Genomic DNA, 14,383 nt, shown 5'->3' on the forward strand with positions numbered 1-14,383 from the left:
CCAATCAGAAGGCTGTGTGGACAGAGATAAGTGGAGGGAGCAAATTTTGCCTTTCCACAGTCCCAGCGCTACCAAGTAGCTGTCGCAATTGTGCTAGCGCTTCACAAAACATAGCACTTGACAAAACAACTAAATAGATAACTACGAGCTAGGTTTCTAGGAATAAATGGAACCGGACAACAACACGAACGCTGTGACAAGGCCTTCACAGGGCTAGGACATTATATAGTAGATACATGACATGCATATTCATATTCATGGAATCTGGCACAACCAGAGCGCTCTCACCCGGTGAAGACCTTTTCTGCACCAGTAAAATAACACAAACACAGGAGAAAATAATGACAAAGAATGTTTGCAGTGGGATACACAAAAAAAGCCGGGCCCTTGTGGGGCTGAGTTTTTTGTTCACTTGAACTATATATGGTCGAATTAAGTTAAGTACAGTGAGTAATATTTCAGCTCCTCTAAGGATACAGATCCTCAATCTATATGTCTATTTCTATGTCTCCCATCCTGCTTGGAACGACCACCCAGCGTCATCAAGTTGATAGAACTGGAGCACAATAACACTTTACTGCACCAGAGCTACACACAGATTTAACATGATTTCATGCACTGGTTTCCAAGCACCAACGTTAATGCTTAGTTAAGTATATTTTGTATCCTATAGCTAGATAGGTTGTAAAATAATATGTAGTCTTCCCATGTACATGGTGACAACAATAGAAACATGTATGCGAGAATGGGCTCTATTTCATTAATTTGAAATGGCACTGGGGTAGATTTCATAGCAACTTTAAATCTGAATGGCTGCATGTTTTTTTTTGGGGGGGGGGGGGTGCACAGAAAAACAACAAAGCCAAATATCCAGGATCAAAATTATATCTAGGATATGGAACACAAATAACCACTATACCCAGATATGCATAGTGTACATATGGCAGAGTGAAGTTAAACAGGTACTGGCTCTTCTCATAATAGATATCAACAAATGAAAACTTCCACCATACATGAAAACTTGTCAATGTGGAGTCACTGTTGAAGAAACCATCTGCCGACCCAGCAGATCCCAAGAACTACAGACCCAACTCCCTGCTCCTGTTCCCAGCCAAGGTCATCGAAAAAGCCATCAACATCCAGCTAACCAGACATCTGGAGAACCACAACCTTCTGGACCTGTCCCAAACCAGCTTCAGAGCAAACCACAGCACCAAGCCAGCTCTAGTCACAGCCACAGACAACCTCAGAATACTGCCATATCACAGAGAAACAGCAGCCCTTATCCTCCTCTACCTCTCAGCACCCTTTAACACCATATCTCACCAAACACTGATCAACAGACTCCATCAGATTGGAATTCAAGGAGCAGTCCTCGAGTGGATAACATGCTACCGCACAGTAAGAACTCAGAAGATCATTCTCCCTAACTACTCCTCCCTCCCTAAGAACTTCACCTGCGGTGTACCTCAAGGCTCATCCCTCAGCCCAACCCTCTTCAACGTATACAGTACACCCCTGGCCAACATCGTCAGGTGCCACAGACTTAACATCATGTCTTATGCTGACATCACGCAAATCATCCTCTCCCTGACAAACGTCACAACAACCATCAAAGACAAGTTCTAAAGATGCATGGAGGACGTGGCCATCTGGTTGAACAACTGTCTCAAAGTCAACACAGACAAGGCAGACGTACTAGTCTTCAGAAAAGGCAAGGACACCATATGGAACAAAGAATTGTTGCCACCTGAGCTACGCCCTACCCCCAAACACATCGAACACTCCAGCAAACATGGCGTCATCCTAGACAGCCAGCTATCCATTAAGAAGCAGGTCAGCGCCGTCTCCATTGCTTTCTTCCTCACCCTCTGAATGCTCAGGAAAGTCATCAGATGGCTCCCATCCAACACCAGGCGAACGGTCACACAAGTTCTCGTCACCAGCAGACTCGACTAAGGCAATTCTGTCTACGTAGAAATCACCACCAAACTTATGAGGAAACTCCAGACCATGAAGAACACAGCAGTGAGACTCATTCTCGACCTCCCCCAACAGACGCACATCAGCCCTTACCTCTGTAAACTCCATTGGCTACCAGTTGCAAAGAGATGCCAGTTCAAGCTTGCTCACCCATGCCTACAAGGCACTAAGCAATGAAGGACCTCCATACCTCAACAAACAAGTGAATTTCCACCAACCTACAAGGAAAACCTGTTCCAGATACCTCTCCCTAGCAGCCGCCCAAACCCATCTGCTGATAAAACAGCGGAGCTCGCTACTTCTCCCACCTGGCGGTGAAGACCTGAACACCCTCCCCCAGCACCTCAGTGCCTCACCATCGCACCAGCAGTTCAGAAAGGACTTCAAGACCTGGCTGTTCAACCAATAGGCAGCATTACAAACCCACAATTAATCCAGCAGCATGAATCCCACACCGCCTCAAGACCCTTATGGGTGAAGCAGGCGAGCTTTACAAACCCTGACTGATAGTAATTTCCCTTCCAACTACATGTATGACATATTGTGAGGACTAGCCACATTTGGAAGGTTTATTTGAAGAAATAGAAGTGTTTTAAAACTAAAGGGTAGATTATGTGACTTGGCATACAAGATATGTTTTCTCATTCCACTGATAACAGTAGCGCCTGGAGAATAGTTCATGATCTTTTTGGGAAGTGACCCAAGCAGGGAGAGAGTAAGCTACCTTGAAATCGTGGCACACAGAGACCTGTATCAGTAAGACACTAACTGATTCTGAATACAGCCTACAGGAAACCAAAGACTCGTCCACTTTACCATATTGTCAAAAGATAAAATACAACATATTTCATTAAGATTTCTTGTATAGTGCCATATTCCAGCAACCAGTTCTGCTAGCTTTCGGATCACCTATTAAACAAGGATTAATTACAGTGAGTCCTAAGGCTATGAAAAGGCACTAGAGGTTCACTGAAGCAAAATTAAATGTGTAAGGATCATACAGTCGGGAGACATAACTTTAAAGCAGACGTACGAACCACTAGAATAGCGTACCAACGACCGCATGGGCCGTGGTGTAAGCAAGGAAATTGGCCCCTTTGGCTGCTGCTCAGGAAGTAAAACATAGCAATTATCAGGTTTCAATGGACCCCTGAGGGTTCTAGGACTTGGTACCACTGCACTTGCTGAACCAATGGTAACTATGCCCCTAGCACGAACAGAGAAGACTGCTTCACCAGTTGTAAACTGAGGACTAGTTAACCTAGTTTTCTCTACTAGTCACATGACAAGCACTGGAATGCAATTAAAGAAATGATCAAGAAGCCAGTCTCATACCAAGGTCTCTGCAAAAGTGCATTAGATTGAGTTAACATGGGTAGGCACCGCCATCCTATTCCAGGCGTACCCATCCATAGGTGCTTGCATTTCATGTCTACCTCAACACCATATACACAGACATAGCCCAATGCCAAGTAAATTCGAAAACTCGTTGTTTTAATAGATTTGTGCCAGCAGATCCACTCATTAGATCACAAGTATCAGTTTCATACTCTATTTTCATGCTTGTTGATAAGCAATTGTAATAATTTTAAGGAATCCTTAAGATTTCTTCTAACACCTCGTACACTGCTCTCCACTTCACCCCAATACGACCATGCCTCCATATGCACCAAAGTTACACCTCTGAAGCTCACCGTGCCTCCCCTCAGACACAAGTAAACACCGCCCCTGCACTCCTGACTCACTCTTCACATACAGAGCCGATCTGTACCACTCCCTGCTTCGCAGGGACCCACCTCTCAGACCTCTCACTCACGACTCATCATGCCCCCCTCTACCCCCACCTTCCCCAGACCCCCAGGTTACGTCCAGTTCGCAACCTCACCCTGCCAGACTCACAAATAAATAAAAATAAAATAAAGCACACACCACCTACCATAACATCCTCCCCCCACACCCCCGGCTCCTCACCCCCACGGGCTAGGATACATTCCAATGCCTGATCTCTGCCCTCCTCCCCAGGGCTCTCCACACCCTCGCCCAATGGCTCGCCTTCCCTCGGGTTCCCCCTGCAGTGGCACACGCTTCACTCCCCCTCCCCATGCCCTGACCCCCGGGCTGCTCACCTCGCAGCTGGCACCAAAGGTGGCACACTGGCATGCTATCCTCTGCAAGGCGGCCTGTCCTGCCCAGGGTCCCTAACCGCGTCGGTGCATGGCCACGGCCGGTCTGTGCACGCCAGGCACGGGTCCTGCTGCCACCCCTCCTGCCGCCCGCCGGGGATCCGTCCGTGGTGCTTCTGTAACCCCTTCGCTGCAGGACTGGCGGGCACTGCGCATGCGCGCGCATGCGAGCCTCCGGAGGTGCCAGATCTGGACGATTAAAACAAGCTCGATTTTCCTGGAAAAGACGTTCTAAACAAGCACAAGACCTACCAGAAGAGCCCGAAACAAGGCCGGCCCCACACAACGACGAGAATGGGTTAGAAGGGAAATGAGTATGAGAACAACAATTCAGCGTGCATCAACATTGGATTTAGCACACCTTAGTCGTTCATTGGCAGCACTAAACCATTTAAAAATTAACTTGTCAGTATCGCTGATGTAGATTTTTGTGTAAGCTCTAGATTTATTCCTTGAAACCAAGGAGAGGGGCTCGTAAAGTCCAATAGAGACAGAGCACCAGAAATAGTTATATAAAACAAGTCTTCCCTATGGACTCTTCTATTCACTTTGTCAGTCATACACACCACACTCACAGGTTTGGAACCACCAAAAGGACAATATACTGCCTGTTTGTTACAAGTTTATTCAACATCAGAGAAATAATTAAAAACACAGGAGATCATAAATACCTCATATTCAATCAATTTGTATCATAATATATAAAATTTCATTACATAAACATCATTACCAACACACATTAACCCTTTAATTGCTGCCGACGGCCAACGGTCGTCACGAGCGCTACCTCCCCAGTGCTGCGCACGACCATTGGCCGTCGGGTCAGCATTCGTTCTCCGAACGTTCAGCACTGGGCGCTGAACATTCGACGCTGGGAACGGATTAAAAATCATATTCCTAACTAAATATATATTGCTAGCAAAAAAGACAGTGAAATAATATCAAAATCAATAAAACCTCATACGGAAGGAAAACAAAAACAAGGCCATAAGTTTCGGCCCTTGCAGTGTTAATCTGTATTGTGCTAAGACCACAGGTAGAGACCAAGGATTTAGTAGTTCTGCTCTGTCATGTTATGTTATGTTATGTTATGTTATGTGGTTTTTATTAGGCGCACAGATGCTCCAGCTAAGGAGCGTCCTGGCGCCCGACAAGGCAGCTGCACAACACAACTAAATAAAAAACAGCACAAGCAAAATGACTAAGGGAATAAAAATGTTTTCACGGTGCGACGAAAAGAAAGCAAATCGCTCATAGCGCGAATTGCCGGGGGCAAGGAGTTCCACAAAGCAGCGGCCCGCACTCGAAATGAGCGTCCACCGGCCCTGCTTCGCTTAAAGCGCGGTACCACGGCCAATTCGAGGTCTGCCGATCTTAAGGGTCGTGCTGGGATGTAGTTGGCCATGAGGGTCGTAAGGATCGTTGCCGGGGACCCCTTCAAGATCTTATAGGCGACGCAGAGGACCTTAAACTGAATCCGCTGCGCCACCGGGAGCCAATGCAGCGCTCGTATGGTGCTGGAGGTAGGACAGAATCTTGGAAGGCCTACCACCGCTCTCGCTGCTGCATTCTGGATCCGTTGCAGGCGCCCGATCTCAGCTACGTTCAATCCGGCCAGCAAAGAACTAGCATAATCCAGCCTGGAGATGACGGTAGCTTGGATCATGAGTTGCCGAGTGGGGGCATCGAAGAACTTTAGCACAGGACGGAGCCCACGCAAGATGCCGAAACAACAAGCAGCCGTGCGTTTAGTGTGGCATGCAAACGTAAGGGAAGGGTCCAACCAGACCCCGAGGTTTTTAAGCTCGGCGACTGGGATGGGAGCAGAACCCAACTCCTCCGGCCACCATCTCTCTCCCCACAGTTCCGGTTGCCTACCAAATACCATCACCTCGGTCTTACTAGCGTTTAGCTGGAGACAATTGAGCGTCATCCAGCTAGCGACCGCCCTCAGTCCTTGTTGAAACCTAGGAGCGTCGACTTCCGCATCCCCGCTGATCGTGACCGCTAGCTGGGTGTCATCGGCATATGTGTCCTGCTTCAGATTTTACCTCAATTAGGCGTCAACGCGTTTCGGTGGGATTATGTTATTTTCTTCCACCTTCTTCAGGACAATTTACAATACAGATCCTTCCTCTCTTACTGCCTTCAGTAAAATTGTATTCTTTATAGTACGTCAATTAAACAAAGCCACTTTAGTGCTTCCATATTGTGATCCTCAGACCATTTATTGTGGACTCTCTTAAGTTAAAAACCTTAATGAATCTAATTCCTTCGTTTCATCTGTATCCAATCGAGTTTTTGAAAAAAAGGACCTAAAAAACAATCGGAGCACTGTTCTCCATCGTGCAGTTTATCTTAAACTACTTAATTCAACCGGTCTGTCAATTCCCAGTTTTTCTTGTTTCAGTAGTCTTGAGACTCATTTATTCTCATCCGTAAATTTTTCTATTTTCAATTTTCTTCCAAGTACCAGGGCTCTATTGCTCCTGGATATTCACATACGCATCGGTGTCGGCTCTCAAATATCGCCAGCAGCCAAAGCTCTAGATTTATGGCCAGAGCTGCCGACTTTGAGAGGAGAACCAAGTTCTACTCTCGGCGTCAGATTAGCATGTGTTGTGTTGCAGTTGTCAGAAGTGCAAATTGCTTAATCTCCACGTGCCTAAAAAAAAGTTAATGTGATCTTGTGTAATGTACCTAGTGGTCATGTGAAGTGTTCCAATACCCACAGGCCCAGATCGCGCTATATAAAATTTCAAAAATAAAAATCTTCTGTAGTTATCATCTGCTCTTCCTTGCTATCAATTTCAATATAGTCTAATGCCGCCTCAAGAAATCAATGGCCCATAAACTTTTTTTGCCCCCCTCAGAGGTTATTCACATTCACTGATCTAAGTAGTGTCAGCGCGCAAACCAATCTTCTTTCAACCTTACCAAAGGCATGCCAATGGCTCAGTCTCTATGTGCAGGGACAAGTCCCAAACAAACATTGGCATAGCCAATAGGTCTCGCTTTTGGGACCTTTTAAGTATTTAGTTTTGCAGCACAATATCCCTGGTGGAACAACATCACCTGTTGCATGGCTAAAACCTTGTACCTTATAAGTGTTTAGCCATGCAACAGCTGATGTTGTTGCACCAAGGATATTGGTGTCCATATTAAAAAAAAGCTAACCCAGTGAAGGGCTGGTACACACTGTACGCAGGAGGGGCGGGGGCGCAATGGTTATGCAAATATAATTAATGTTTAAATATTGGAATTTACAGTTTTTCTGTAAGCTGCTCTTACTAAAGGCAATTCATAGTTTATATAGTTTTATATCAAAAGTCGACAATGTACAACACACAGTAACTAAAGTTTGGAAAAATACAGTCGACATACACAACTCGCAATTTACTCGCCCTAGCGCACGCCGCATGCAACTGCACAAACTGTGGAGTTTAGAAAATACACCAGTTTGTTAAGTAAAGAGCTAATGGGGAGTTTGGGGAAGTTCAAACTTCTAGCAAAAACTACTCATCATACCTTTCAAGCAGCCTAAGCGCAAATGCTGGAAACAAGCCAAAATGAGAAGGGGAGCTCCAAATCACGTTGAGTGAATCATTCACGTTTCAACATGCTGTTATCAGACAACAAGTTATGGATAACAGACGTCTGAACAACGATGCCAGTAATGCAAGTCCTAAGCAGATGCTGTTCTGCTTCACTGAAGTATTATTTAAATAAAGCGATGGGAACGGCTGTGACCTCAATTCATACCAAGTCCCATGTAGCACCCTAATATTTGCACTTGGGGATCAGGTTAATGCAGTCTGCAGAGTTAACATGAATATATTATATGCAACTTACTTCTAAATTGTGAAACGTTCTTTGTATAGGTAATGACTACTGACACGTGATATTGTTTAGAGAAGTTGGCTTTTGGGACTGCTTCAAAGTTACTTTGTACATGAAATAATGAATCTCCATAAAGCACAATGTCCCAACACATCATCTGCTACATGCAACGAATAACGAAAAAGGCATATTGCATGAATATGTGCTATTCAATCCGGAAAGGGGACAATGCAATTGCTGGAAATCTGGCTGTCATGTGATACAATTGATATTAAGTCTGTAAAAAACAAAGTAAGCACTGCGATTAAACATTCCTAGAGCATAATGATGGCTTTCAGCACTGTGATTCAGCTTTGGAGGAGGTTTGATGTACAGACATAAGTCACTGCCTTACACATCCCATGGAGGCAAATTATGAAACCCACCAGCTCAGACTGCATTCACGGGATCCCCAGTCGAAAAATTTGGAAAAGAAGAAGTGAAAGGAAAGGACAAGGGGAAAAGAGTTTAGGGACTCAGAGTAGTCACTAAACAAGCATTGGCCGCGCAGCCGTAAAAGTAACGCGGCCGCGCGGCCGTGAAAATACTGGCTCACTGAGAACATCAAAGCGGCCGCGCGGCCACAAAAGTGAAAGTGATCACGATTGCCATCAAGCGCGGTAAACGATACCCTAATGAGCATGAGGAGGAAAGCCATATGGCGCCACTGCTCGTAAGCGCGCGCCCCCGCACATGCATGCAAGCTGTAGGCCGGCCATAGTAGCATTTTTTGAAGCACTTACTAAAAGTCTCGCCATCCCAGCTCATGCGCTGGGTCAGGCGAGACCTAAAAAAAGAAGTGGGAGGTCTAACCAAGTTAGGCAGTATGCATGTGGTATCATCGCGTATGACATCACAGTGCGTGACAACGCACGTGGCATCAGAATCCATGACCTCACAGGAAGTGACATAACAAGAAGTGATATCACAAGAAGTAGCATCAGATCTTAAGACTTCACACATATGTTTAGCAGGTACATCATGAGTACATTTGAGCGCATTACAATATATAACAAATGAGGTTTTGTGTCGGGGTTGTGACAAAAAAGTGATGCAACTCGACACAAAATCTGGTTCTCACCTTCTACATTTATTTTTTAAAACCCTGCCACAACGACATTGGCAACAAGGAGAAGCATGGCAGTAAATCTGTTTTGCTTAATTAGTTTCAAAGTCTGTATGTTCAGATATCTTATGTGGTTAAGGCACCTGCTGCAGGGATCTTTATGTGCCAATGAAATCTCTGGGAATAATAATAATAATAATAATAATAATGGTAAATTAACTCCGGGGGTTAAAGTATTTGCTAGAGAGATCTGTGTTTTGTCTAGTCCCAGTTTTAAATTAAATTAGCATAGAGGGTTAATATGTCTTCTGCAAAGCACATTATGTAACACACAGATGCCAGATGTTTGTTTTATGTAAATGGATAAGTGGGTTATTGCTTTTAGCAGAGATACTATGTCAGGAACGGAGGCAAGGATTATGCTTCTCTTTTGCTGAGGCAATTACAGCAGCCAATACAATTTTAAACTACATAAACTAGAAGGCAAAGCCCGCCTTCTCTCCACCAATCATCATTCACCCCTCAGGGTATATAACATAGTGACGCTTAAGTCCTTCATATTTCTTTGCTACTGGAGCAGCGGGTTAAGTGTACCATGCTTCTGTCTGGCTCGAGCATGCACGAGCAGCCGTTCGGAGATAATTACATTCCAATCGTCTCATCGTACTGTACCGCACAAGCAGATCTTTCCCCAGTCCCTGGAATGACCAACGGGGCGCAAAAATGATAAAGGGCACTGCTGTAGGAGAGTTTGGTGTGGCTGCCTCCATACTTGAACTGTTGAGCAGGCTGGTTCGGTATTTTATTTGATAAATCCAGGCTTGCTTACTTGAGGCTCTAGGCCTGTGTCGGTTTCACACTTGATCACCCCAGGGCATACTCTCCCCCTAAATCTCTTCCATCCCTCCATTACCAAGATGGCGTACTTTGTGGAGGAGGTTGATGATTATACTGAATATGCTGAGTATGAGGAGTTGCCTTACGAGTACCATGTGGAGGAGCAACTAGTGGAGGCCTTGGATTCACACGTACAGGACTCTGTGAACAGGGCATTGATTAAGGCCTTGCAGACTTTTACCCAACCCTTAAAGAATTATGGCAGACATGTGTTGGGAGGTCCATTAGGGGAACTCTTAGATAAAGATGTGCAGTTGGCCAATCAGGGCTTTGCCCGAGAGGTGTCTTCCTTCAATTCTTCTACGGAAGTCCTGCCGCAGGTGGCATCTATGGTCCTTAGAGACTATGGTTATGGAAGCTCCTATGTATCGGGTACTCTAGGTACTGCCTCCATTTCTACCACAGGTGGGGCCGAGGAGTCTTCCCCTTCCCTGCAGGGTACTTCAGAATCAGATAAGGCTCAGGAGAAACTGCACCCAGCGTCCAAACTCAAACGGAAAACGCACTATTTGGGGTTGGAGAGTCCAACCAATAAAAATCTTCTTTTTGGCCCCAAGAACATTATTCAACCGAGATCTACAGAATGGGTGCCCTGCGAAGAGATAGCACACTATGTGCAAGAGAACATGAGGCAGGGTTTTAGGAGTAGGAAAGTTAAGGTTTTGTCTCAGTTAAACTTAAGTTTGGATCTTAAGTTAAACTAACTTAAGACCAAAACTTAAGTTTAACTTAGACAAAATCCTTACTTTACGACTTTTGGTATTCAGAAAGGGCATTTAGGAGTACCAAAACTTAAGTTTAACTGAGACAAAATCCTAACTTTACTACTTCTGAATGCCCTTTGTGAATACTGAAAGTCGTAAAGTTGGGATTTTGTCTCGGACTACTTTTGTGAATCGGGCCCTGAGATTTCTTCCACCTGTGGTTAAGGTTATTGGATGATGCTGAAATGGGCGATGGAGTGATCGGTCCATGTGTGTTCTGTGACATAGCTGTATTTGAGGTGGTTGCTGGAGGTGAAAATTGAGTCCAGCGTGTGTCCTGCGGTGTGTGTAGGGTCATGGACGATCTTGGTCAATCCGAGCCTGGTGGTGTTGTTGTTAGTGGTGGTGGTGGTGCACTGCATGGCCTCTTTGTGCATGATGGCTGTTTCTCCTCCCTCCTTGTTGGTACTGTCCTGGTGAGTGATTTTATATCTGTCTGGGATTGCTGCGGCAATGTCTGAGGCGGATGTGAGCTTGAGCCAGGTCTCAGCGAGGAAGACAATGTCGGGAGTGAGGGTGGCGATGAGGTTCCATAATTCAATTAGAATGCTTGCATAGTGAGCGTGTGTTGAGAAGGGCGCATGCAAGTTGGTGTTTTTGTTCAGAAGGGATCTGTGGTGTGTGATGTGGGGCTGGTCAGTGGCTGGTATGTGTTCAGTGGCAGTGAGTGCAGGTGAAAGGTCCTACCATGGCTCGGGTGGTGGCAGTGTTTGTTGCGGCACCGAGGGTGTAGAGCTCAGCGATGGTGTATCGTCAGGGCGGGAGGGCCAGGGGTCGTGGTGCTGGTCATTGTGCAGGTACAAACGGGCTTTCCTTTGTCGCACCAGCGGTGCACCCAATGCACGCGTCCACTGCACGGTTGCACTGCCACCTGCCTTAAGTAGGTCCAGGGGTAGGCAGGGCTTCTGTTGGGGGGAAGAACGGTGAGTGGGAAAACCCCAGCAGGAAAACCCAGGCAGCTGCGATGTCACTGGATCAGCCTGGAACAATCAGGGACTGAAGATCATAGGCAAGTGGCAAGCTAGGTGTCCTGGTGTCAATCAGTTCAGCTACTTGTGCAGACGTTACACAGCTTAACGTACACACAGCAAAAGCAGCTCTTAAAGTCCCACTTTGGTGTCTCAAACAGGACCCACCAACAAAAGAGGCATGGTCAGATTCGAGAAGGGGTACATCCAGTTTATCGGGCCTTCATTTTGGGCACAACTCGGTAAAGGTAGCATACTCATGATCAAACTCACCGTCATCATCCCCCTCTGGGGTCGGCAACAGAGAAGGTAGGGTACAGTTTGGTACATCTCGTAATTGAAACATTTTCTGCTGCCAAAATGGATTCTTTCATAGAGATTAGGTGGCTATTTGTCAAATGTTGTGTTTGGGTACAAGTCATAAGGATCTCAATGGAGTGGTAAACCATCACAAAAAGGGGTAACCCATCAATATCCCCTCAGTGTGCTGAATACTAAGCCTCCTCAATGCAACCGCTCTGAGACAACCAGGCAATGCTACTGCCACCGGATCAAGAGTAGCTGAGAAGTATCCAATGGGGCACTTAGTCTCCCCATGAGTTTGTGTTAGCGCACACAGTGCACACCCATCTCTTTCATGACAAAATAGTACAAATTATTTTGTATAGTCTGGCATTCCAAGAGCAAGTGCGCTACAAAGTACATTTTTAAGCTCCTGGAAGGCTACCATTCTTTCATTATACTTTGGTACCGGGTCATTGACATCAATGTGCATCAGCATCAGTAAACACTTCACTACATAGAAAAAGTTTGGGATCCAAAGTCGGCAATAGCCAACCATGCCCAAGAACATTCAAACCTCTCCCTGTGTAGTTGGGAACTTCATTCTGGACTTTCTTTTCGCTGTACTGTAATTTCTCGGGAGAGACCTTATGCCTGTTCTTAGCCAAATGGTTGAGCAGGGCAATTGTGTCTTGCTTGCAAACTTCCTTGGTCATCGATGCAATCACAAGATCATAAAAATATTGTATTAGGGTTGAACTACATGGTAGACTCTAAATTCTTTTTAAGTATCTGGTTGAAATAGGATGGACTCTCAATATACCCTGTGGGATGCAACACTACAAAAGGGTCTTCTCTTGGAACCAGAAAGCAAAGAGAAACTGGCTCCCTCTGTGTAAGAGAACCAAAAATAAGGCTTGGAAGATGTCAATACGCGAGGGCGCGAGGGCATTGACACCAACCTCCCGCAGGCCCTCATCCTCTTAGACCTGTCCGCCGCTTTTGACACGGTGGACCACTCCATCCTCCTCACCCGTGTCAGGGCGGCGGGCATAGAGGGCCTGGCCTTCGCCTGGCTTGAGTCCTTCCTGAGTGATAGGGCTCAGGCGGTCCACCTAGCTGGTTTCACCGCTGCCTCTCGTAAGGTTGTATGTGGAGTCCCCCAAGGTTCCTCACTTTCCCCTCTTTTGTTTAATTTATACATCTACCCTCTTATTTTTATGTTACAGCAGCTTGAGGTCACGGTGTTCAATTACGCCGATGACCTCCAGCTAATCTTTAACCTTTCCCACTCTTCCTCATCTTCCCTGAACGTCCAATCCGTCATGTTGTTCATCCAGGATTGGATGAACTGCAACCACCTCAAACTCAATCCGGACAAGACGGAGTTAGTCTTGACCGGAGGTGGTTGCAGTCCCTGGTCCCCTTCCCACTGGACCTTCTTCACTTGGTGTCCCCCCGCTCCCTGTCCCCAAGGTCAAAACCCTTGGTATTTTCCTTAACTCTTCACTTTCCGTTCACTCACAGGTCAATTCGGTTGTTTCCTCCTGCTTTTTTTCCCTCAGAACCATCAGGAAGATCTCTCGCTTCTTCTCTCTACCTGCCCTAAAGATCATAGTGATGGCTATGGTGCTCTCGCGCCTTGACTATGGCAACATCATTTACAATGGCGCCCCAGCCTACGCCATTCACCGTCTGCAGCTAGTGCAGAACCAGGCCGCCCGCCTGATTCACGGCCTGCCCAAATTCCACCAAGCTACTCCTTTACTGCAGGCCCTGCACTGGCTGCCGGTGAAAGAGCGAGCCTTGTTCAAGCTTGGCTGTACCACCTTTCAGGCCAAAATGGGCACCGCCCCCGGAGTTCATCTGCTCCGCCATCAAGCCCTACACGCCGGGTAGAGAGCTTCGATCCACCCTTCAGGCCCTGTTAACTACCCCCCGTTTCAGAAAGAAAAAGGCGGGCGGAACAAAATTTGCAGTTCTCGCTCCTGCGTTCTGGAACTCCCTCCCGACGGAACTCCGTATGACATCCTCTTACATTGAGTTCCGGAAAGGTCTTAAAACTCTGCTCTTCTCCCGAGCCTATAATGTCTAGATTCCCTCCGCTCCTGTTTGTCTCCTCGCAATCTAAAAGCGCCAAGAAACCGCGTGGTAGAAGTGCGCTATACAAATGTTTTTAAATTCAAAATTCAAATTCAGTGACCGCAAACCACTCAGCCTCTGGTGGAATTTGAAACAATATTACAGCAGGGTTGGGTACCACACAGTAGCATGGATCGACGATGTGGTTAATTATCCAAAGGAACTGAACTATCTTCCACTTTTTGTTTGACTTTTGCAAAGCCATGATTGGTGAGTTGC

At 46.2% G+C, this 14,383-nt stretch overlaps 1 protein-coding gene across 1 annotated transcript in view; it reads right to left on the bottom strand.

The window, feature by feature from the left end:
• The window catches only part of EXTL3 (exostosin like glycosyltransferase 3), a 204,216-nt gene extending 199,900 nt beyond the window's left edge, over nt 1-4,316 (bottom strand). Inside the window, exon 1 of the mRNA XM_086928015.1 lies at nt 4,110-4,316. The gene's annotated coding sequence lies outside the window, so the exon portion shown is untranslated. The remainder of the gene's footprint in view (nt 1-4,109) is intronic.
• Nucleotides 4,317-14,383: the final 10,067 nt, after the last annotated feature.

This window comes from Lissotriton vulgaris, chromosome 6 (genome assembly GCF_964263255.1).
Source record: "Lissotriton vulgaris chromosome 6, aLisVul1.2, whole genome shotgun sequence".
Lineage (NCBI taxonomy): Eukaryota > Metazoa > Chordata > Amphibia > Caudata > Salamandridae > Lissotriton > Lissotriton vulgaris.